We start from the raw sequence: 23,781 nt of genomic DNA on the forward strand, positions 1-23,781 counted from the left end.
TATATATATGTATATGATTTTCTCTTTCTCATTCATTCTCTTTTCTTCGCACTTCGAATCTCAATTTTATTTCCGTTGGCATGAAAAAGGTGAAAGTGAAAAGAAGAACCGTTCATAGTTCCGAGCTAAGATATTTCTTACAACGTTTTATCAATCGCTGTTCCATCATTGTTTTCTTGCTTTCTCGAATTCGGTAGGAAATTTCTGCGAAAAAAAAAAAAAAATAATCGAATAAACAAAAAGTAAAACCAAAAAAAACATTGAAATAGTCGATAAATTGAATTTAAGAAATCGAATATAATTCTGTGGACGATTGATCGATCAAGTCTTTAGATTATATTTACACATATAATTGTATACGCATAGGTGTGAAAAAAATTACAAAAATATGTATACAACAATTTAATCCCTCTCTTTATTTGTACATAATACAGCTTCGTTTCATTTTTCGTCTGGATCGTTGTTTAAAATCGTTCACGATATCTGATCGAGAGAGAGAGAGAGAGAGAGAGGGAGAGAATGAGAAAAAAAAGATAGAATAAAAGAGATAGGGGCTTTTTATATAAAGCTTTACGCGTCAATTGGCGCCGTGAGCCGCGGGCCGATATGTATTCCGTCGACCAATTCTATCGGGAATCTGAATTTCTCTCTCTCACTCTCTCTCTCTCTCTCTCTCTCTCTCCCTCTCTCTTTATAGGCACACTGCCGGCAGATCGGTGTTGTACGGTGGTAATATATGGGTGCAGGTATGTGCTCCCATACAGTGTATACCTATACATATATCATGTGCGCGTTGGCGCGCGAAGAGAGACGCTATACCCATTACTTATACATTTTCACATACGTATACGTATATGCGAAAATACGCTGGGGGATATCCCAAGAAATAAAAGAGCTATTGAAATGAGGAAGGAAGCGCATTGGCAACGGGAAATGGGACTTTCGTTTTATCGCGCACTTATTACCCGCAGGTGAACCCACCTCCGCCCTTTCTCCATCTCTCTCTCTCTTTTCTGCACACACAGAGGCACCAAAATTGCTCACGAACTCACATAGAACCTATTTATGTATAAACAATTTTTTTTTGTTTCTTATCTGTTTTCCAATTCATTTTTTTTTCCCCCACGAAACATTCAACGTTACACGTTCTGGTGAAATTATGTTTCTCAAAATTAATCCGACAGGCTCGTGTTTAGACATAATGTAAGGTGTTTTTGATTGTTTATTAATTTTTTTTTTTAGTAGAAGAATAATATACCGTAGAATAATATATACATTAGGGTGTGCCAGAATAGAATAAAAAACTTGTGCTTTTTCAAACGTGCATCAAAATTTCGGTAGAATATCTCAGTCAAGTAGCTCTCGATATTGGTATTTAGAGGTGCCTATTTTATTTTTTCCATTATCCATTCAAGTAACACGTACAAAAATTGGAAAATTTTGAAATTTTCTTTCTCATCAACGGCTTGATTTATAAACTATCTGACTAGAGATTCTTATAAGAAATTTGAAGCTCTGTAGAAAAGTACTGTGATAAAATTTTCCTAACTCCAACCGATTACGAGATATTCGCAGTATTTTTTTATAGAGCGTGAAATTTTCTGTAAGAATCTGTATTCTGATAGTTTACAAGTCAAGCCGTTTACGAAGAAATTTTTTTTTTAAACTTTCCGATTTTGTCTCACGTCTTATTTAAATGGACAATGAAATAAATAAAATAAGCAACTCCTAATATCAATATTCAGAACTCATATTTGGCTTGAAATATTCTATTTGAAATGCTCCACCGAAATTTTGATACGCATTTCGAAAAAAAAATTTTTTTCAATCTCTCGGCAGACCCTAATATAAATGTATAGTGGTTGTAAGAAACGCGGCGTTGAGAAAAAAGGTGAGAGTGAGGAAGACTTTGGTGTGCCTAGTATCGCCTTGTTTCCACTTTTGGTTTTCTGCATGTACGGTTTTTTCTTCTTTTTTTTTTTTCTTTCTGCGTTGCTACCGTCGAACCGAGTTCTCAGCCATTTTCCCCGTGGCGCGTGTTATATGCACGCGTCATAAACTCCCGTACGTGGATAATCGCGTCCCTTAAAACGAAACGGTGCGTGCAGGTTAAAACCTCGTGCGTGTATGTATCTAGGTATGTAATACACAGGTTTACAAGTATATATTATATACATATATGTGTGTACACGCGAAATTCTAGAACGTGTAAGGTGGTATCTATGTTGCATTTAATTTGCACGGTTGTAGAACTGCGACACGCCGATTATCGCAACGAATCCGGCCAAGACTCACAAATAGCTGGGATCAAGATTTCAACATTCAAAATTTCTATCGTGAAGTAAAATAGAACGAAAAGAAATAGTTGGTGGTAAAAAGAAAATCACGGTAATAAAACTCTTTGAATTTGCGAAAAAATCTTGTTCAATGCCTAGTTCTCAGTGAAAATTGTCTCTCCATTAGCATAACGATAATGACGTTGTTGCAAAACGTGAATTTTATTCAGCAAAATTGAAAATTCCGACTTTGAATTCATGATAAGATTCTTACGACGTATGAAAATGACACATGTCTAGGAATAATTATTCTGACGAATGACACATTAAGATTAAAGCAAAAACATGTATATACATCAGTCTGGACGATTAATCATCGGTTATAATTCTTGAATTCGATAAAATCGCATGGCTCGTTCGATAAGATGTTCCTAATTAGTAGGCAAAGCGTAGACGAAGCAGGTCCCGATACACGAGGGAAGAAACGGGGAGAAAAATACTCGAAGGGCGAGAAGCTGCACGAGGCGGGCGTTAGCCGAGAGCCGGGGTTAGAGGTCCGCGGACGTGTTTTTCGTGAATCGTTTAGGGGTATTCGGGGGTTTGCGGGGCGGCAGGCAGGCAGGCAGGCAGCGACGTCGGGTCTCTCATTGATTACGAGAGGAAGAGGGAAAATTTCGTTGCTTCGATGGAGGGGGTTCTGGTGGGTTAAAACTGTATAGAATGCACCCCGGTGGATCGACACGGGCGCATTCGCGAGACCCAGACACGTATAGATCGGCGTACATATGCACGAGGGATGAAGTGTAGGCGTGGCGAAGCCCCTCGGTCACGGGGTGTTTTGCCATCCGCGGCGTAGTCTTATTCGTTGAAAACTCCGGCGCAAAACTCCGCCCCGGTTTCCCCCGGACGACCACTGGAAGGCCTTCCCGCAGCACGAGCAGCGCTCCGAGTCTCGTGCGGGACGCTTTTCAGCCGCTGCTTCGGCCCCTTGGAGCATGGCAACACGCTCGACGCGACGCCCCGCCGGCACTCTGCGTGACGTGTTGCATACACACGCGCGCAGCTCGCGACCCGAGATACGGAGAGACGGGCCAGCGGCTGGTTGCTGGAAGAACGTTCCCAGTCCGCCGTTCCGCCGTTTCCCGCCGTTTCCCACCGCTTCTCCCGCGCACTTCTCCTCCTCTCTTCTCGTTCAACGTCCGACGCCATCATCCACCCTGCGCACCCGTTGCTGCCGGGAAGTTGCCATATTTTTTTTTTTTTTTTTTTATACAAAACCACCCCTCTTCCTCCCTGCTTCCCTCGGCTTGAACGTGGAGAGGGTGTTTTTGGTTTTGAGTATTTTTTTTTCTTCTTCGCTCTGTTAGATTCGTCTTTTTTCTTTTTACCAGCCGATGCTGCCGCCCTCTGTTCAACTGAGCCGGGAACTTCATCCCGCTATCTTTCTTCACTACCTTTCTCTTTTCATCTCTCTCTATCTCTATCTCTATCTTTCTTGCACTAGATTACCGCCTATGACATGCGCGCGTAGGTATGTATTATGTGTGCATAGGATGTATGTCCACGGAGTTATACGCAACCGCGAAACTGCACCCTGCGGATTTGACCGATTTGAAAATTATGTTGCCGGAACAACGCCGCGGGTTGCGCAGGTTTTTTCCCTAATTTCTTAATTCTTTCTTACCGTTCTCTCTGATGTAGGTACTATTTTTTATTTTCTTCTCCTTGTTTCATTAAGTCTTTTTACTACTCTTTCTAAGCTCCTTGCAATTTTCTTCTGATGAGGTAAAGTTTGGTTCTGTTGGTTTTTTTTTCCTTGCATTTTCAACTTAAAAACGTCAAGAAAAACTGTCGATATAAGTATCTAAAAACACTATAAGACGAAATGTAGCGTAACCCTTGAGAAAGGTTGTGATAAGTTTCACACTTCGCATGTATTTAAATTATGCTTTTGCTTTTCATATTTCTCATTCTTATTGATCTGTTTCTACTCGTATTTTCATATAGAAAATAATTCATATTTGTTTGATTATTTAATTTTAAATCGTTGAGCAATTATTTGTAATTATATCGTAAATATAACAATGCTACATAATCAAGCTTATCAGGATTTCTTTTTTCTGAAGTAAGAATTCTAATTCTTTCGTTTCCTGCTTTTCCTTTCACTACGCTTTTCCTTTTTTTTATTATTTTGCTTTGCTTCGTCGGTTTTTTGCCAGAACCACCCTTCCGAATTGGAAAAAAAAAAAAAACTGTTACCGTACGTATACGCATGTAAACGATCTTTACGGCGAAGCGTGCAGCAGGAGCAGCAACAGCTGCAGCGTTTCTCGCAAATGAAGCGTTGAAAAATGATCGTAGGGTAAAAAAAAAAAAAGAAATTGCCCAGATACTCGTTAACGCAGCACGTGATGGTGATTTTTCTTTTCTTCTGGATGGCCAAAGATGAAACAACTCTATTTAAATACATACGTATATATAAGAAACGGGCGAAAACCTGCAGTGAAATTGAAAACAAAAAATTGGCAAGAACACAAGGTCGAGAAAAAATTGTCGAAACAATTTGGCCGAGTGAGGGTAATAAGTCGGTTGTTGTGCGCGCGTCTGCTGCGCTGATACAAAAACGTGTCACCGTATCTACGTGTAGGTACGTGCACGTAGGATCTGCACGTAGACGATGTACGTACAACTTAAATATAATACACATATCCATGCGGATGTGTAAGCGTTAATTCGTATCGTTGGCGCAGAGGCGCCCGCCACACGTTTCCACCGGGTGGAAGGGCAAGGGGTGTAATTCTCGGTGGCGGCGCCATTTTGGCGAACTTTTTAAAACGGCCGCGGTGCTGTGCAGAAACGCCCGAATGCCTACCCTCCGATTTTACCCGGCTCCCGTATACCTACGGCCAAAAGAAGACGTTGATTGATGAGCGATGTGTGTACACGAATACCCGGTCTGTGTGCATACGCGTCTATCTCGAAAACCAACCCATTCACACCCCCGGAATTCACCGCAGGTATTCCAACCGCACGGTTCACTGGTTGTATTCCGCTGTGTAGGAATAGTCCTAGATGATGACCCGAAGTATTGACTGAACCGTTTATTTGCGCTTCTTTGTTTTTTGCTACGGTAGTTTTCATCGATGGGGGTTGAAAAGTTTTAATTCAAAAATGAAACAAATCACAGGCATTGGTATTGTCGAAAATAACAAATAAGACCGCCAAAGATCTTTCATATTTTGGATCAATTCATTCTCAATCAGAATATCAGTTATTTCCTTTCATTTCTCTTTTCTTTTTTTATTTTGTCATTAACCCTCTTTTCACGCGTAGTGTAAAAATTTTCATTCCAGAGCCACGGACGAGTTTCAAAACCCTAGACTTTCAGTAATCTACTTCTTTTTTCATCCATTGTACAGAACATCGAGAGTTTTCGAAAATTTTACATCAACTGTTTTCGACTCGAACACCGGGCGTTGAAATTAAAAACAGAGTAAAAGAATCTTCGAAATATTCTTCACCGGCACATTGGTGTTAGAGAGGGATTAAGGGGGTTTTTTGTGTCGTACGTAGTAATGCCTGTAAGGGAGTGGTTTTTCTAACAAACCCCCGCCCCACTTCTTCCCTCGTTTTCGAATAACCGTAATTTTATACCTCAACCTCAATTTATATCATATCTATACACACAGCGCAAGACAGACGTGTAATTATAAGCGAATTTGATACTTCTCAGCACTCAGGCCTCGATGCTCCATAGATTACGTAAATAATACGTCGCGATACGTGCCCCTGGGCGGTAGGATGATGTACGTATCTAAACATCTGTTTTAGCCTTTTTCTTCCTTCCAATTTTCACTCCGACGATGCAGAAACTGATATCGGCCGCTGGAAAGCTCGCTGAACGAATAAAGAGAAAGTATAGGTAGAAATGAAATACCCAAGAAATTGGGGGAGGAATTAGAGAAAAAGAAATTTATTTACTGACTGAAATCTTAAATATCCGAAATTTGATTCCATTTATGGAATGATTAGATACAGGTGAAATTGCTTGCTGAAAACTTGATGCTAGAAACAAAAAAGGATGAAATTTCAAAATTGCAGAAGGATTTGAAAACAGCTCATTTTTTTTCTAGTCTATTTCGTATTCGTGAAATATCTTATCACACGGACAATCTTGATATTTATTTTTTGATTCATTTCACAAACACTCAGAAAAGTTGACAATAATTTGTATTTGTAGGAAAAATTCAACAAAATTTTTACACCCAAACCAAAGTTCTGGGATGTATTTGATCGCCTTCAAGTGAAATTCTTGTCTCTCGTTCACCATCAACTGACGTCACAAATTATCCCTGTTGCTAACGAAGACTCGAATTACGCGACTGTGACGGTGGACGTCCGGTGGTGCAGCAGACGGCATGTAATCATCCGTTTACATAATGTGTATTAATATATTTGTCCAATTAATACATACGCGCGTGATCCTTTTGACACGATGCACGTAGGTAGTTCTCTGCGAATCACGATCAATACCCAGCTAATAGGTGTCCAGTAAACCAAACGTACACACGCATGGGCATTTTCTGCATGCATCCAAAGTCCGTTGGAGGAGGAACACTTTGTATGCCGATCGCGGCTTCCGGTGAGCAAAAACATCCCTTAAACACGAACCGAGAGATAGTGCGAGCTCATTTATCCAGGCGGTACGTGACCAACCAACAAAAACTATATTCCAACGGTGGGGAAAAAATTTATACCCTCAAGAATTAGAAATTACTCGGAACCACGTAGGTATCGTCCATTCCCGCATTGCGCCCTGACGGAGAATCAAGAGAGAGAATAGTTTCACTTTTCAGAAACGAAGAGCTCTCATTTTCGTTCCACTTATATATTTTTTGGGGTTGGGTTTAACGTCCGAATTTGAAAAGTTCCGAAGCGCTTAATTCCGAATTATTCGGTGACGGAAGTTGAAGTGAAGAAATCAAACTTTGGAGAAACGACAAAGTTTCGAATGGTCGGACAACCGACGGCTCAAAGTTCCGAAATGTAAAATTTAAAAAATTCAAGTTACGATACAGGAAAGTTCAGAAAAATAATTAAAATATACTCACACAGCGTAGTTTTCTCGACGAGCGGGTGTAAAAAAACAGAAAACCAATTGAGTTTTCACCAAATTTTGAGACCAATTCGCACGGTCCTCGAAATAGGTATTCATGGTTATCGAGATACGGGGATTTGAAGTTTACCGCCAATCGGTAGCCCGTCACATGACTAAAAAAGGCGGTTTTTGTCCGGCGAGCTGCGAGACGATTGGTGAATCCGGGACACATACTCGAAAACTATTATTCCAAAGAAATTTTCGTAAGCAAAAAATTTCCTCGTTTTTTTCCCAGGAATACGAATATCCCATTTTCTTACGATCGCTGTTCACTTTTGATCACCATTTTCAACGTCCCCGCGTTTCTAGAATATGTAAGGAAAATCTGAATTAAATTTTTATTCCTCCCACGTGTTACGATGTTAAGTAATCGAAAAATTGACAATGTATAAAATGTTCCATAATTTTTTTTTTAATTTTTTTTTTTTTTGATTTTCGCAAAACCGTTTCCGATCGGTTCAACTTTCTCCGACTTCAAAATCTACAAGATTTCTACGTACTCGAGAATGAAATCGTTTGCCAATGTACCCCTATCGTCAATTTTCGAAGCAACCGACTCGCTCGTCCGAAATGGAACACCCCGTACGAATTACGGAGGCAGAACGTAGCTGTAAAAGAGAATTCTACAGGGGTTGGCTTGCTCAGGCTGGGAGTTATAGTAGTCGCGAAAAAACACTTATTTTCATTCCCGGGTCCTGAGTCGGAAGAGTCCTGCGGGAGGACCTCGAGCCTCATTTGTTATCCTTAATGTCCTCCTCCCACCCCGAGATCTTACAGGGATATATTACCTTCCCACCTTCCCTCTACCTACGTTCGCTACGTAATTCCACCCTCCCCCGTATCATATATGCACATAGGCATGGGGTATATATTATATATACGTACCCCAGATATTATTATAATGCCAGAAATTCTATATCGAGTAATGGATATCCGGATGATTTATCTTGGCTGGTTCTCTCCTCCTCCTCCTAAACCGAGAGTTATTCTCACATTCTTCATGATTTACCCCAACATCTACGAATCTCCGTCTGGCTAATGACGGAGCTTCTAGCTTTTCAGATGCCCCGAAATATTCGGATTTATCTGAATTTAGTCAGTATGCGAGAAATATTGAAATAATTTTTCTTTTGCCACAAATTTTCTCCGATTAATAGAAAAATTTGGTAAACTTCTTTTAAAAATAGGTTGTATTTCAACTTCGAGAAATTTTTTTCTACTTCGCGATTTAGTACAGAATTTCTCTTTTTAGCTGTTTTGCTCATTACGTTACTTCTGATATTTAATCGATGAACTCAATTTTTATTTTTCGAATATTACTCGTTTCTTTTCACTTGGGTAAAATGTCATCGTCGAAGATTGACGAACATTTTTCCAGGAAATGCATATTAAAATGATCTAAATATTTTAGGTAAGGAATTTTTGATTGCATCTTTTTTGATCATTTCGAAAACGAAAGGCGTATTTTTTTTTTTCATCCATTAAAAAAATTTCACAGAATTCCTGTGTAATTAAGGGTTGATTCTCCGAATATTCAAGCTCGTAGATTTTTAGAATTTTGCGTAATAATACGACTTTTATATCCGGTAAATAAGAAGACCACTTTCAAGCTGTAATTTTTAAATTGTGAGAAAGTCGAGTTCATCGTTTTGCCTGCACTTTGAGAATTCCCGCGACTCCTGAATCGCGTTCTCTCCATTTTCCTTTACCTTTCCGCATTTCAACCGCCCGCCTGCAGCAAGAGGGAAAACACAAGAGCGATAGAGGATGAGGATTGTCCGCATCCGCTGCAATAATAAACCAATCAAGAACTTACATTTTTTTCCAGGATCTCATTCGCTTTGCGGCAGCCGCGAAGGGATGAGGAGATTTTTTTGTTTCTTCGTTTCTTTTTTTTTTTTTTTTTTTGCGGGGTTGAGAGGTCACGACGCAACCGACGGTTCCAGGCGACCGGTCGGCTGTTCGAGGATATGAATGTCCTGTCAGGAACAGCGGCTCCTTGCCAAGAACGAACTGCTTGCCATAATGTTCGAGCCCCTCTCCTTCCGCCCCCAGGTTTGAAGGAGGAGGCAGCCGCCGCCGCCGCCGCCGCCGCTGGGGGTTGCAGATAGGTAGATGCCTATAAAACCGGATATTTACGAGGGCGAAGATTACATATCACCTCCCACTGGCTCCAATAACTATCCAAATCTAGATAAAAACAAATATAAAACATTACAAAAAAGGTTATTATTGCATACTCGAAAATTTTGGACAATTTTAGGCAATTAGACATGTCCAGAGATCGGAAATTCGGTTTGGATTCAGACTTTTGTACCTTTCATTTTCTCGCTCTCCGACATTTTTTCACTCACAGTTTGTCAAATTATTCCCAGCTTTTGAAGTGGATATTTTTTCTTCTGTTTTTTGCAGAAATCTTTAGCTTCTTATTTCTGTCTTTTGATTTTATCGATGGTGCTAAAATTAGGCTATGGATTTTTTTATTTTCAAATCGAATAAGACATTTTTGGAGCTGGAAAATTCGGTTTGGATTTATATTTTTATACCTTTGATTTTCTCGTCCTCGGACATTTTTTCACTCATAATTTATCAAATTATTGCCACCCCTTGAATTAGATTTCTTTCTTCTTTTTTTTCGCACAATCTTTGAGCTTGCAATTTCTGTTCTGTCATTTCATCGACGATGCTAAAGCTGCGGATTATTTTTTATTCAAATTGAAGATAACAAAGTAAAGATCTGTAAGCATTTTTTCTCACGAGGCAAAATTTCTCATCGTTATTTTCTACTCGACGTTGCGATTTCAAGAAATTTTCTCTTGTGAAAGATTCCAATGATCGAAATAAAAATGAAAGCTGATGAAGTAGATCGATTTTTTCACACTTCAATTAGTCAAACAGCACAATTGCACATTTCGATTTTCGTTTAAACAAGACATCAAGCGCAACGTAAAAAACTGTTCAATCTGCTTGATTTTTATTTTTTCTACCAAATACTTCAAATGACTTAAAATTATAAAATATCGACGAAATGTTATTTCGGTTTTTACGATCTTTCGGTATATCGGTGTTTAATTTACACCTGCAACATATGACACAGATTTTCAGAGAACAGCGAATTCGGTTCGAGGGTAGGTATAACAGACATGTATGTACACAGTGATAAAATCCCGGGTATGTATGTCCGAGCATACAGACAGACGCGTTCACATCCGCGGCCATCGATTTCAGGACGTTGACGAAATTCCAATCGATTTCGTTGCCCTGCTACCATACCTACACCCGGGTGCAAGGCTTTTACGGTCAATGCTACTGCTCCGGCTGCATTGAAGGTCAACAACCAATTATTACCCATACGGCTCGAATATCGAAATCGCAGCGTTGCGTTTCTTTTTATTCATTTTCACGTTCTTCCTTCTTATTCGCGAACGAGGGAGAAATTGGATCGACCGATTTTCCAACCGGTGACGAGAGTTTCAGCTTATTTGCAATTTACAATTTTTTCCTCTTCGTTCTTTGAAAATTTGATGAGGGAAATTAAAAAATGCTGTTAATGCCTTTTTTTTTTTGTTTTTGTTTTTTCTTTGCTTTGAACAAAAACAAATTATTTTTTTGAAAACATTGGCCTTGGCACACACACACACACATATTTTCTAAAGAAAGAATCTTGCTTTTCGAATAAATCGGCACTTACAGCCATTTGTTTATTACGCCTCATTATTTTTTCATTCCATTAATTTTCACATTTTTCCTTCTTATTCGCGAATAAACGAAAAATTGGAACGACCGATTATCCAACTCGTTACAGAGTTTTATTTTATTTATTTACTTTTTCTTCTCATTTCTTTGAACATTTAACGAGGTAAATTGAAAAATGTTGTTAATGCCATTTTTTAAACAAACTAATACAAATTACTTCTCTCGAATCATTGGCCTTGGCACAGGCACATACTTTCTAAAAATGGAATTTCGATTTTCGAAAAAAATTTTACTCACAACCTTTTTGTTTTAAATTCATAACATTGTCGTTTCATTCTTTGGTAAATTCGCGACATCCACAGGTTACTCCGTCCATTTTTTCACTGTCTTCTTCTTCTCTTCCAGCCTTTCCTCATTTTTTTCTCTGCGAACGAAAAATAAAATTTAACGATTTTCGTTGGCTGTTATACGATGGGGGAAAAATATTTGCCATACCCAATAATGCGACCCAGCATTTATAAATTGTGCGAACGATTTCCTTCGTCTTTTCGAGTAAAGAAAAATTCATTAGAAATTGAATGATTTTTTCCTCTTCGTAATATTATACCTGACAAAATGTCTTTTCCGATTCAAAATATTCAATTTTGTGGTATCACAGAAAAACAAGTCAACGAATATCCAAGTACCAATTTTTTGCACTCGGGATGCGTTTTTCGTTGTTTTTTTTTCTCATTCTCTTTTACAGTGTACACAGTTTCTATAAAATTATTCTTGCACGTGCTTCGTACTTTCTTGTTTTCATTATTACAATTATGATTTAAATCGCTCTCTTGTTCTTCCCTTTTCTTCAATTAATATCGTGAACGGCGATATGAAATTCCAGAAAAAAAAAAACATAATAAAAGCAGGACTTACGTAATGAATCAGAGTGCCGACACCATCACTGTAAAAAATTCCGACTTGCACCGTGTGATGATTATTTCTGTGCTGATTAATTGGAAGTGAAAAGAAGCCCGAAACGTATTAAAAATAATAAAAATCAACACCAAACGCACCAGCTTATGTCTGTACGCGTGTTAGTTTGTCTCTGTATCACGTATAATATAAATATATTTAATTTACGGAGATTCAATTTAAGAAGAAGGGAATGAAAAATGGAAATATAATTGGTAAAACAAGAGAAAAAAAAAAATTAAAAAAATTCGGTGAAACAAACAATCCGAAAATACAAAAACAAACATAAAATACCCAACTTATACATCATGGGGAGACACGCGAGCTGCAGGGGGTTTAAGCATAGTGCCGATGGCGTAGCAACCAACGGAACGTGGCGAACCTTGCGTGCGCGTGTATGCGTATACACACACACACACACACACATATGTATATATATATATTTGAATATATATATATATATACATTATATACACACGTGTGTTTGAAACACACACACACACAAGTGGAGGATTGTAAAATGAAATGTTGTAAACTTTTTAGCATAAAAAGTTCCTCTTTTCATGTAAATTTTCCACAACGTAGAGGTTGGCATTATGGGTAACGGTAGGTTTATGCGGAAGGTTTTGAAGGTGGATGGATGGTGGATGGCGGATGGTGGAAGGCACCGCGTAATGGAAGGAGGCCTAATTTTTCCGCGAGGGCGTTTCCCCGACGCCATTTTGTGCGTGTGTTCTCCGAAAGAGGGTTTCGCGTACTTTTCGTGTCTATATGCCGATGATGCTGCGAAGTATCCTCTTTTCAATTTTTTCGTATAAATTATTGACCGAAAAGTTGTTCAATTTTTATTAACAGACGAGACGGGTTTTTGGTTTTTTTTTTTTTTTAACGCACTCCACGCGTAAGAAGATTCTTTCATCGATTCGGACACGGAAGTAGGGAATTTTTCAAAGAGGAAAATTTTTGTCTTCTTTGTTAAGAGATTCATTTTCTTTTTTTTTTTATTTTTTCAACGACGATAGGTACTCAAAAAAATTTTCGTCCCTTTTTACCGCAATGTTTAATCGACGATTGTCAGAAACTACTGGAAAACTAAATACACTTTATTGTATTCGTACAACTATCTGCATTTAATACCTCGCTTCGTTTGCAAAATCGAGTGGAAAAAATGGATAAACAGAACGCGGAGAACGAACGTGAGAGGGAAGGATGCACTGATGGAAATATCAATATCCGAAAAATTCGATAAATCCGTGTGTCTTCATATCGAATACATTCGTGTGTAATACACACACGCATATATATATATATATATATATATGTATATGTATAAGGTTGGGTTAACGGAACGCAACAACTACACCTAACAGAATACGGGTTGAACAATAAATTCGAATCCTGTTTGTGGGTGTACGGATATTTTTATTTTCTATTTCGCGTATGTTTACGTATGGATTCCCTCTTGTTTTTAATTTTTTTTTTATTTTTTTTTTATTTTCATTCACTCTCGTTCTAGTTTTTTACATTTTCCTCTTTTTTTCCACGATTCTTATTCCACCGTTGAAATACCGCTTGTACGTCTGATCGATAAAAATTGAGCGTATTTTTGTTATTTTATTGGAGAAAAAGATGTTTGAATAAGTGCAGATGAAGAAAAAAAACAAAAAAAACTACACACTCATCGCGTCGAAACTGAACCGAATTATACGAACGGTTTTATTTACATCTCGAATCTAATTTCGTGGTGAAAATTTTGTGAATTAAAATAAAGTGCATTGCGAGAAATATTCATGAATGTGAAGCGATGAATTTGGACCAGAATTATAATCGATAAATGAAGAAAAATTCGGTTTTTTTAACCGTGAAATAATTTTCGAACGCTGAGCTTCGCCCCGTCGCTTCGCGTTGACGTGTAAAATCGGGCTGAAAAAATAATAAGGAAACGAAATTGAAGCAATTAAAATTACAGAATGATTCAATCAGTTTGATTTTTATGAGATGGGAAAAAAATTTCTCACAATTTTTTACTGATTTCTTTGAGTTTTGCTCGTTCGCAATTCGACGTCGAGTCTCGCGTATAACGTCGGGAGTTCAACGCTCGTCGGCCGTCGGAACGAGGCCGTTGACGAAGAGGCGAAAAACTCGGTTGTATTTGATTCGGGATCGTCGATACCGCTTCGGAAATGTTTGAATTTTTATTAAACATCGACGAAGACACGGGGACCAATGTTCTTTGATGTTTAACGAGCGGTTTTTCATAATATTAGCACTGATTTGCGAATATATTTATAACTCCGTAGAAATTTCCTTGAAATTTGGTGAAAAAAAATTTGAAACAACCTGTTTTGTCATCCCTTGAGTTACTTTTGTCTCCTAGACAATTTCGGTAATGTTTTTTTTTTTTTTCTTTTAATACTAGTTTCAGCATTTATGCGAGCAAATTTTGTTGTCTCTCCGTTAGAGTTTTTCTAATTTTTTCCTTTCTCTCTATACAATCTCTGATTTCCTTTTCCTCGTCGTTTTTGTCTTCGGGAAATTAAAAATGCTGTACAAACAATCGAAGAACAACGAACGACGAACGAAGGGTTCCTTTTTTCGGGGTTGAATCGCTCTTTGCACGCGCGTTGAAGAAATATTTGCGCGTAACGGGGTGAAAGAGGTGTTTTTTTTTTTTTTTTTTGGGTTCCCTTCTTTTCGTATTTTTCTCTTCTTTCTCCGTATATATTTTTTTTTTTTTTTTTTACTCCTCTGTTGCCGCATGGGGGTGGATTGAAAAAATAACAATTTGTGTACCCGCGGCTCTTGCATCACCGTCCGAATTTGTGCTCCTCGTTCTTCTAGCTCAACGCAAATGATTAGGAAAAAACCGTGCAAATGATCTGTGTCACGCTTTTTTTCTCTTAGTTTCAAAGAAAGGAGCTGCGAAACTCAAGAGTGATTAAATTGCGATAAAATTGACGGGAGACAGAGTTTAAAAAGCGGGAGAAATAATTCATCAATCTATTTCGATAAAATAATTAAAAGATAAAAATAAATCTTTGAGGTTCTCACACATCGACGTGTTTTGTATTTTTCAATATAAAATATCGACGCAAGTTTACAGATTTTAAAGAAAATTTTTAACTCTTCTATTTTCTTCTATATTGCAATACATTCTAATGAATATTAATGTTGTAACATTTATATTTTTTATTTATATGTGTTATTTAGGTTACACGAAGTGTTTTAGCTGTTAATTTAAACACAACATAGGTTCATGAATTTTTCTTGACGAAGTTTCTCAAAACTTGTTTGAAAAAATTGTTTCAAATTCAAGTTGATAAAAATAATTTTCATACGTATTTCTACGAAGGGAATGTTTAATTCGAAATTTTTTTTCACGCTGTTTCATCGGGGATGATATTTCTATTTTTTTTCGAAGTCAATCTGAAATATCGTCGAGATCAAATTAAAATAGTTATACAACCTTGCGATCTTCGTACGAAAAATTTCACCACAAGAGAAACTCAAACTCACTTTCTCATTTCTTTCTTTGTGTTTTTGTTGAGCGTGTAATTTTGAACAATCTGTATTTTGTTTGTTTAATTTTCATTATTTCTCATTTCAATCTGCGTCTCTGTACTCGCGAACAAAATTGGCAATTACCTAGCGAAATACGGCGAAGATATTGGCCTCGATGAATGAAACAATTACCCAATGCTGTGTTTAAAATGTTTATTATAGTTCGACGTCTCGAAAATTCAACGATAAATTATTATTTAGAATGTAGAATTATTTTTCGTTCAGATTTTTTTTATTTTTCGCGAATCGCACCACGATTTTCACGATTTGTTGTTATTTTTTTAAGATTATATAATATTCACGGCACTGTACACAGTTTCACAATTTTTGGAAAGCTCTTTTCCTTCTTTTCACTTTGTCTTTTCTTCATAATCTCACAAACGGACGAGAAAAATCGGCACAGAATTTTCTCCAGTTCTGCGGATGGAACATGGATGTTGTTTATTTTCCCACCATACGAAAATTCTTGTCAAAAAAAATAAAAAATAAATCAAATAAAAAGACACATCCACTAGGGAAAAATTGCACGTACACAAAGTAAAGGAATGAATTTAAAAAAATGAAGAAATGAATAATGAACCAGCTATAACGTATTTAACTTTATATGTACGTAGATAACACAGGTTAAGAAAAAAAATATATTTCTTTTTTTTGAGTTTATACTTAAATAACTAAAATTTTTGTCAGAAAAAAATCTTCATGCGTTATTCATCAAGTTTGCTTTTGTCTTTTTTTATGTTTAAAAAAAATACCGGTCAACACGAATTTTGAATCAGGGTTTGAGATGTGAAATTTTGATTTTTTCTACGTAAAAAATAAAATGAAATATAGTTTTCTCATTCGAAGTTTGCTGCCGTGGAAATTAGAACGATATCTAGGATTTAAAAAAAAAAATTACCCATTTTCTCAGACATTTATTGTGAATAACAATTAAACAAATCTCAGTTTCGCATTTAAATTATTGAATAAAATTGATGTAAATGGGAAAGTGAAGTTTGTTTAATTGTTATCTACAATAAATGTCTGCAACAATGGTTATTTTTTTTTAATCCGAAATATCGTTCTAAAACTATTTTTATATATTTTTTTTTTGAGTAGTTACGCGAATGAACAGAAAATTTTACATCCAGAAACGAGACGGAAAATTCATTCTGACCGGTCTAATTACATAACGAATACAACACGGTACACACGATTGTTATTATTGTTTATCTTACGTGCGGTTTGGCTCAAAGTGAATTCGAATGAAAAAACCCCGTGCGGAATACAACGAAGACGCGAACGAGGAATGTTATAAAATTGAAAAAAATAAATAAAGCGTAACGATATTTTATAAAAACAATGCGCGGTGCGTCGTAATCCTTGCGAGGAGTTTAGGGGGTTCTCTGTTTGGGAAAAGGGAGATTGCGGCGGTATTGCAGGTGCGTTTTTGGCCTCCCTGGTTCCGCGGTAATCCCGATCGGGATTCAGGATCCGAACGAGCTAGGCGGAGCTCGAAGGTGCCGGCTGGATGCAGGCATCAGAGCATCAGCCTCAAACTCCGCACACGGGCAGCGGCATGAACAGCTTTGTGAATACGCAAATATTCCTTTTGTTTACCGAATCGCTTTGCGAGAATTTTCGACGACCGTTGCCAAATGCTAAATCATTTTGTACTTTCCTGATGCAGCGGCAAAACCGTCAAGCCGAAGACTCCGAGCGAGAAGAGAGAGAGAAAAAAATAATAGATTTTACCCAAATCGGTGTCGTGGTTTTATTTATTTATTTATTTATTTTTTTTCCTCCTCAAATATATTCTTTGGTATAAAAATTATTGCACGGAATCTCTTGTACACTGTATTGGAAATTTTATTCGTACACGAAACAGTGAACATTTAATGTTATTGATACAATAAATTTACTACACAAGTTGGTAAATTCGAATTAATTTTTTTGTCTTTTTTCTTGTAAATTTTAGTAATTCCAAAAATTTTCATTGCACATATAAGACAAGTAGATTGTAACTTACGTCGGTGTACCGAATTCGTAAATTTTCAACCTGATTTTTATAAACTGACAGTAAATGTTTAGTAAACTCGTAATCATTTTTACACAGTGTGGTTTTGATTTCACTGTTTCTAGAGTAAATTCAGCACTTTAATCAAGTTAATTTTACTAAAAAAAAACTTGACGTGTCCCTTTCTTCCTCCAGTTTTTGGTAAAATCTGTTCCTTTATTCTCTCCGTGAGTGTTGAATATTTTGTCAATTTTCAAATTTCGAATCCCTAGCCTCGATTTTCCAAGAAACAGATTTTTTTTCGTTCATGCACAATCTTTATGCAGATGCTTTTTACTACAGCGATCACATTGTTTTCCTTGGTGTAAATTTCTACGACTACGAATTTTTCGCAACAACTGGAACATTTCGTACACAAAATTTCAAATATGCATAGTTCTTCATAAAGAATTGGTAATTTTTCGTTCGAAATTGTATTTTCTTTTATATATATATATACATATTTTTTTTTTTTTTTCACTGAAAAGATACAAGTTCTCTCACGAAAATCTACAAATCTTCATCAGAAACTATGAATATTTACAATTTTGTAACAAACTTGTACGGAATGTTCCCAATTTCTTAAAAAATTCGTATAATTTTAACGAAAAAAAATATTCTGTATTAGTTCTCAAATGAATTATCCCCTAATTATTGAATACCAATTATTTTTTGTTTCAATTATTTCAACTGCTTACGATCGGTTAACGACGAAACGGGAAAAAATGATAAAACGTTTGGCTTCATTTGCAAAATCATTGTTGCCGTTGAAGATCCTTCTCCCATTTTGTGAGTAAAAGCAAGTTTGTGCAATTTGTCGAAATAGCACGGAGTTGAGGATTTTGGCGCAAAAGAAACTGTGAAATAACAGCGAACAACATACATTTGAGCTTCGTATCGGTTGAAGTTAGTGAATTTGAAATTTTTTCAAGCATTCAGAGGATGTTGTTTGATCAAATTCAGGACGATTAACTTCAGCTGCACCGTTTGAACCTTTGTTTCGTGAAAATTTCTGTGTCAAAATACTCATTCTCATTGAGATATGTACTCTGTGTGTGTGAACGACGATACGCGTTGTGTTTTATCCTTAAACAGAGGCGAAATTTTGCACGCACATTTGGCGGAGCCGAAAGACGACTGCGCCATTGTCTGATCAGCGGGTGGAGCCATATTTTTGAAATATTGTCAGGGCATAACGCTGACCGGTAACAATGAGATATTATATCGCCGAGCTTGGTCGCTTTGTGCATGTTGCAATTTTTTATACTTTTTTTAAATATTTTTCCCTCCAGAATTTCTGCGAGGTTCAAAATTTAGGAGCTCATTTCGATTCGATGAATTAATTGTTGCACTTGTGCAACGAAATCTGTACAAAAGTTACCAGAAGTCAAAGAAATTACGAAAGGCGTAATTTTTCCTTTCATATTTTAACTTATTTTTGGCTCATCGAACGTAATTTCATACACTTGTTAGCAAATGGAAAATAATTTTTTTTTCTTTTGAATCTGTGAATTTCCGAGGTTCGAAATTTAGGAACTAATTTCGATTCGAAATTATTTAAAAGTTACCGGAAGTCAAAGAAATAACGAAAGACGTAGTTCTTATACTTTCATATCGTGAAATAATTTTTTTCCCAGTAATTTTAATTCTTAGTATAAAATCAGCGATTTTAGTTACCGTTATAATTTTTTCATCCATCTAATACGGATCGGTGAAAGAATTTTGATTGAATGATGTAAAGGTAATGTTGATTGTGGCAAGTAAAAGAAGAAGAAGAAAAATTAGTAATTGATCAACGATTATCGTAGAAAATAATACAGAGGAAAAGAAATATCGAATACAGAAAAAGTGTGACAATAAAATTAACGATGAAATTGGAGGGGGAATAAAAAACAGGGAATTCATATCCGATTTAGTCTCATACGCAGAAAATGTTGATAATTGCGTTGATTTATCGAGGCGTAATTTATTAATTGACGTCTACCTGATTATGACAGTAATTTTGTTGCCGGGGCTGATTTCAAAAGCTTTTGATATTTGATCCACATTTTTCCTTCCTTTTCCTGTCTATTTTTATCACTCCTCTTTGATAATTATTAAACCGAAGTATATATTTAGTATTAACCCCGGCAATGATTATTTCAAGATTAATTACAGCTTTTCCGATTTTTACAATTTGAAACTAATACAGCCAGGTTTTTATTATATTACTGGACTTTTAAATCGAGCCTCCATAGCAAATTTCAAAAAATAGAACATATATACATTCCTTTTTTCTTTCTTGCTATTCAATGAACAAGTTTTGTTCTTTTCCAATTAATAATACGCGCGGAAAATTGAAACCGATTTTTCTGGCTATTGGATATGTTGAAAAAATTTCCCGCAAAGTCAACATTGATTTAATCAAACGAAAATGATCAATAATACCGAGTGCAAATTTCCACGTTTAAAATTATCACCGCAAATGGCACGTGTGTGAATTTTTTCTTCTTTCTCGTGCAGCTTGCGACGGCGGATGAGGAAGCACGCAATGTTCGAAATTTGAAAGCTGCCCAAATTCGTCAAAACACAATCTCAGAGTGAAACCAAAAATGTGTAAAATTGCTCAGGTTTCGTGCAAAAAGAAAAAGAAAATAAAAATGCGTTCGTTTCGAGCTTTGGATCGACGATTGTTGCGAAAAATTCTGCAGCCGTATTTTTTTTCCCACAGATTGTGAGATATTATTTTTCCGTTAATTTTAAAATCCGTTGTATTTGGTTTTATTTTTCACGTTTCTCTCTTCGAGAAAAATTTCCTTTACCCCAACCCTTACTTTTTTTTTTGATCTACAAAAATCTCACACCTCGCTTTCTTCTCTCGATATATGTATTCGATCATAATCGCACGCTTTTGAACATTCGGTTGTTAAATAAAGTAATAAAAAATGCGCAGACCGCCCGCAACGCTGTGTAATTTTGAGGCATAAATAAGGTGTGAAAAAATTGTTGTTTCCGGTTCGAAAAAAAAAGAAACGCATTACCTGATTACATATTAACCGTATATCTACTAGCTTCAATAAAATACCGACGACATATAACACAGGAATTTCTATACTATACAATTTCGGTTTTATTCACCGATTTACGATGACAGAAACTGTAAGGTACTTCTTATTTATAATACATTTGTTTAGATCAGTTTGTTTTTTTTTTTTTTTTTCATTTTCATTATTTGCCCCTCAATATCTCTTCATGTACCAACTTCACATGTAACTTTCACGTATAAAAAGGCAGAGGAATTTAACAGAAATAATGGTGCAAAGTAAATAAATTTTGCGAAGAAGAAAGCGGGCAAAAAATAATGAAAAATAAACGAGGTAGAGAGTATAAAAATCGGCGAATTTGCAGCCGCAGTTCGTCAAATGCACCGACGGATTTGATAAACGCGATATACACGAGGAATAAAAGAGAGGATCGGAGGAAATAAAAAACCGTATAAAGAGAAATGTTATAAAAGGAAACCATATCGACGGTACGACGGTACTGTTAAACAAACATTTTTTGCTAAATAATTTATACTCGGTGAATTGGGCAGGTTGTTTAATTTATTTCGTTTGTCGTATTACGAAAAAGAACAGAGGAACCGGTGTAAAATTATTTACAAAAGACGAACTGCGGCTGCAAATATTAATCCTCAACAATCTTATTTTGTTTATCGGCTGGTATGTGTTACAATTATTTTATTCTACCCATTTTTTTCTTATAAAATTTCGCACATTCATGTACGTAGATTCAGTTCATTTTGTATTCGCGATACGCGTGACTTTTCTTTATTTTATGATTGAAAAATCAGTTTCAAAACACAACAACGATGCAATTGTTTTATCATCGTTACTATGTTATTCTTAATTGACTACAAAAACTGTTCGATTTTATAGCTCGTTGTGTTATTTTCCTTACACTTTCTTTTCCCAACAAGAAATTCAATTCATTACTAGATAATTATTATTTCTTATCAATGTTTGAATTGTTATACGTGAAAAGGAATAATACGAATCTATTCTTACGTCGTGGTGACAAAAGTTAGCGCGACGGGAAAAATTCCTCAGTCGCGTGAGTATAATATTCTTTGGCAATTTTTTTTTTTTCTTTAATTGAGAAAAATGTTGTCGATATTTTAATTTTTCAAATGAATTCATTAAAAAAGAAACAAACAAAGAAGAAGACGAAAAAGTCTGCAGAGGAAGTAAAGTACTTTATCCGAACTAGTTCTTTTTCTAACGCTTCTGTTATTCTTTGACAAACAGAAAAAGAAAACGACGATAAAAAGAATTTTAACAAGCGATGACACTCAACATCGGTTTTTTTTTTATTTATTTTTTTTTTTGTTGATTATAATAGGCACTTCTGATAATTGAAAAACGATTTGAGTATTTAATCAAAATATATATATCAACGCGTTGTACATTGAGAGGTGTAATAAATCATTCAATTATATGAAAACACGTGTCTGCGTTATATATGTATTTATATTTGCGTTCACCTTTTTTCTTCAGGTGTGTATATTTTTGATTTTTAATACCGGGAAGTCGAATTCGCGTTCGTCTGACGCTCTGCAATGATCGTGAACGACGCCGGGAGCCGGCGGATAATTTCTGCACGACAGAAGCTCGCCGTCGGCGTTGGAGAAGATTTTTATTTTTTGATTTATTAAATTATTATTAAAAACATTCTCCGCCGTAGCGAGAATTTTGTGCAGAGAGGTCACATTGACTGACAGAAACAAACAAAAAAAGAAAAACAATACGAATAAGAAACAATGCGTATAGGAACGAAGGTAATAACGAAAGAAAAAATAAAGGCAGCGAATAGATATTTATTACTCTCTAGTTCAATGCACGTTAGATTGAAAAATGAAGTTCTCAGGACCTGGTGCTGATTAGTATTGCAAAATTTTATGTATTTATGGCCTTTTTTGTTCTTTACTCTTTAGTTTTTGCATTCGCGGCTAACGAAGAAAGCTGCGAACCAGAGAAAAATCGACATTTCGGGTAAAACTGTACGATTTTTGCACCAGAATTTGCAGACACTTTTACTTTTCAATCTATTTCAAACAAATTTGTCGTGTTTGAAATTTTTTACGGGAGTATAGAGTGGTTTTTTGTCAATTTTTCTACCGACGGTTGTAGAAAAAAAAAGATCTAATTATAACATTTGATCCATATTTTTGTAGTTTTTCTAAATTTGCCAATTTCCGTATAATTTCAGCTTCATTTTTTTCCACCTGCAATATTTTCGACCTGTGAAATTTCTCATTTCTGTAATTCCTCCGGAATTTCTTCAGCTTGTAATTATTTTCTTTTCGTCTCTTTCTTTTACTTTTCATTATTTTTATTTATTTTTTTTTCATTCTTTAAACACACACATCTCAACTATACTTCACATCGCGTGACGCAATATAAAAATTTTTATTTCCACGAGGAAAGAAACTCTCTGCAATTAGAAACCCTGGTCGTTCAATGATTACACAGAGCGCGGTGAGAAAGCGAGGTAAAAACTAGCCACAAAATTGAATAAATGATATTTTTCTTAACTTTGTATAATTATATTCTTGACCATATTTCTACATCCATTAGCGAAACCGACCCAAAGTGGCAGAAAATAGAAAAAATCGCAATTAAACGCATTACGAAAGGACATACATGAGCGAAAACTTTTCTCTGGATGCGAGTTTCTTCTTTTCATGTTATACATTATAAACAGCAACGTTTCAAAAAGTTCCTCGCAGGCTTAGAATCGTCAATATTAAGAAACAAACGGATTCATTTTCAGAAATCGTGGCTCAGAATAGCTTTGTTTTTTAATTCTTGATTTTCGGTGGAAAGAAAAGAAGAAACTCTGAACAAATATGACATCAAATTTGTCGATATTGTGAAAAACAATGTTCGAGTTACTAAAAAAAATCATCAGAATAGTATATTTTAAGGAAAAAATCGAACAAGTAGAAAATTGAACTCTCCGTACGGAAAAGAACGCGTCTCAAGCAATTTTTCGCGCCTGATTATAATTCGCAATAATCGAGAGGATTTGTGGTGAATTTTGTTGGTATCATCGGTTCTACG

At 36.1% G+C, this 23,781-nt stretch overlaps 2 long non-coding RNA genes across 3 annotated transcripts in view; one reads left to right on the forward strand and one right to left on the reverse strand.

Moving 5' to 3' along the window:
* LOC124308561 (uncharacterized) overlaps positions 1-23,781 on the forward strand; it is a 126,174-nt gene that overhangs the window by 77,480 nt on the left and 24,913 nt on the right. The window lies entirely within an intron of this gene.
* On the reverse strand, positions 6,788-9,313 carry LOC124308568 (uncharacterized). The gene is made up of 3 exons (XR_006909022.1): positions 9,251-9,313; positions 7,388-7,739; positions 6,788-6,934 (listed from the first exon to the last, which is right to left on the reverse strand). It is a non-coding gene; the product is annotated as an uncharacterized LOC124308568 (long non-coding RNA).

The sequence above is a fragment of the Neodiprion virginianus genome, chromosome 7, assembly GCF_021901495.1.
Source record: "Neodiprion virginianus isolate iyNeoVirg1 chromosome 7, iyNeoVirg1.1, whole genome shotgun sequence".
Lineage (NCBI taxonomy): Eukaryota > Metazoa > Arthropoda > Insecta > Hymenoptera > Diprionidae > Neodiprion > Neodiprion virginianus.